Raw genomic sequence first — 2,500 nt, forward strand, 5'->3', positions numbered from 1 at the left:
CGTGAAATTTTCCAAAAAGATTAAAGCACCTGGTATTCCCAGGCAGTCTCCCATCCATGTACTAACCACGCCCAAAGCTGCAAATATTCAGAGATCGGGCATTGACTCTATTTTTTGGCAAAATTATTATATACTAAGTGAAAAATGTCCAAAAAGCTTACAGCACCTGGTATTAACAGGCAGTCTCCCATCCATGTACTAACCAGGCCCAAACCTGCTAAGATTCAGAGATCCGGCATTGACTCTATTTTTTGGCAAAATTATTATATACTAAGTGAAAAATTTCCAAAAAGCTTACAGCACCTGGTATTCCCAGGCGGTCTCCCATCCAAGTACTAACCAGGCCCAAACCTGCTTAGCTTCCGAGATCAGACGAGATCGGGCATAGCCAGGTTGGTATGGCCGTAAGCGAAGTCTGCTGCAATGAGAGGGCTATTTAAAGACCAGCCAATCTTATCGCCAGTACATTATATAAGTAGGAAAGAAAACCCAAAAGCTTAAAGCACCTGGTATTCCTAGGCAGTCTCTCATCAAAGTACTAACCAGACCTAAACCTGCTAAGATTCAGAAATCGGGCATTGACTCTATTTTTTGGCAAAATTATTATAAACTAAGTGAAAAATTTCCAAAAAGCTTACAGTACCTGGTATTCCCAGGCGGTCTCCCATCCAAGTACTAACCAGGCCCAAACCTGCTTAGCTTCCGAGATCAGACGAGATCGGGCATAGCCAGGTTGGTATGGCAGTAAGCGAAGTCTGCTGCAAAGAGAGGGCTATTTAAAGAGCAGCCAATCTTATCGCCAGTACATTATATAAGTAGGAAAGAAAACCCAAAAGCTTAAAGCACCTGGTATTCCTAGGCAGTCTCTCATCAAAGTACTAACCAGACCTAAACCTGCTAAGATTCAGAGATCGGGCATTGACTCTATTTTTTGGCAAAATTATTATATACTAAGTGAAAAATGTCCAAAAAGCTTACAGCACCTGGTATTAACAGGCAGTCTCCCATCCATGTACTAACCAGGCCCAAACCTGCTAAGATTCAGAGATCGGGCATTGACTCTATTTTTTTGCCAAATTATTATATACTAAGTGAAAAATTTCCAAAAAGCTTACAGCACCTGGTATTCCCAGGCGGTCTCCCATCCAAGTACTAACCAGGCCCAAACCTGCTTAGCTTCCGAGATCAGACGAGATCGGGCATAGCCAGGTTGGTATGGCCGTAAGCGAAGTCTGCTGCAAAGAGAGGGCTATTTAAAGAGCAGCCAATCTTATCGCCAGTACATTATATAAGTAGGAAAGAAAGCCCAAAAGCTTAAAGCACCTGGTATTCCTAGGCAGTCTCTCATCAAAGTACTAACCAGACCTAAACCTGCTAAGATTCAGAGATCGGGCATTGACTCTATTTTTTGGCAAAATTATTATAAACTAAGTGAAAAATGTCCAAAAAGCTTACAGCACCTGGTATTCCCAGGCGGTCTCCCATCCAAGTACTAACCAGGCCCAAACCTGCTTAGCTTCCGAGATCAGACGAGATCGGGCATAGCCAGGTTGGTATGGCCGTAAGCGAAGTCTGCTGCAAAGAGAGGGCTATTTAAAGAGCAGCCAATCTTATCGCCAGTACATTATATAAGTAGGAAAGAAAGCCCAAAAGCTTAAAGCACCTGGTATTCCTAGGCAGTCTCTCATCAAAGTACTAACCAGACCTAAACCTGCTAAGATTCAGAGATCGGGCATTGACTCTATTTTTTGGCAAAATTATTATATACTAAGTGAAAAATGTCCAAAAAGCTTACAGCACCTGGTATTAACAGGCAGTCTCCCATCCATGTACTAACCAGGCCCAAACCTGCTAAGATTCAGAGATCGGGCATTGACTCTATTTTTTTGCCAAATTATTATATACTAAGTGAAAAATTTCCAAAAAGCTTACAGCACCTGGTATTCCCAGGCGGTCTCCCATCCAAGTACTAACCAGGCCCAAACCTGCTTAGCTTCCGAGATCAGACGAGATTTTTTTTTTTTTTTTTTTTTTATTAACAAATTTAAAATATTTCATTAAAAACATTGTACACATTTTCCACAGAAGCATAACAAACAAAAACAATAATTATTTGCCACAGGTTTGATAAAAGCCATTTCTCTAAACACCAAACACATTTATTTCACTTTACATTCAATAAATAACCTTTTATCTCCATTTTTCTTTTTGAAATACAATTAAGGCATTAGCATACCATGATACAATGTATAAAAACATTATAATAATAAATAATAATACAAATTTAAACCAAACATTGTATTCTTAGTCTACCTCCTCCTCCTCATCTTCCCTCAACACTTGAAATTTATTCTCAAACAAATGTTTCCCCTTATTGTATTTTTCCCTAAAATGTCTTTTTTTTCTGGCCACATTCACATTTGGTATTACCTTAAGGGTTCTCCTTCTTAATGTCACCCTTTTGTCCTTTCTATCATCCATTCTGTCCACTCCTTTCTCC

The 2,500-nt window shown here is 39.7% G+C and overlaps 4 non-coding genes across 4 annotated transcripts; all 4 read right to left on the bottom strand.

The window, feature by feature from the left end:
• Positions 1–291: 291 nt before the first annotated feature.
• On the bottom strand, positions 292–410 carry LOC128009284 (5S ribosomal RNA). Its single transcript, XR_008180999.1, has one exon. It is a non-coding gene; the product is annotated as a 5S ribosomal RNA (ribosomal RNA).
• A 221-nt stretch (positions 411–631) lies between these two features.
• Positions 632–750, bottom strand: LOC128001084 (5S ribosomal RNA). The gene has a single exon (XR_008173855.1). It is a non-coding gene; the product is annotated as a 5S ribosomal RNA (ribosomal RNA).
• A 358-nt stretch (positions 751–1,108) lies between these two features.
• On the bottom strand, positions 1,109–1,227 carry LOC128009285 (5S ribosomal RNA). The gene has a single exon (XR_008181000.1). It is a non-coding gene; the product is annotated as a 5S ribosomal RNA (ribosomal RNA).
• A 221-nt stretch (positions 1,228–1,448) lies between these two features.
• On the bottom strand, positions 1,449–1,567 carry LOC128009286 (5S ribosomal RNA). Its single transcript, XR_008181001.1, has one exon. It is a non-coding gene; the product is annotated as a 5S ribosomal RNA (ribosomal RNA).
• Positions 1,568–2,500: the final 933 nt, after the last annotated feature.

The sequence above is a fragment of the Carassius gibelio genome, chromosome B22 (assembly GCF_023724105.1).
Source record: "Carassius gibelio isolate Cgi1373 ecotype wild population from Czech Republic chromosome B22, carGib1.2-hapl.c, whole genome shotgun sequence".
NCBI lineage: Eukaryota > Metazoa > Chordata > Actinopteri > Cypriniformes > Cyprinidae > Carassius > Carassius gibelio.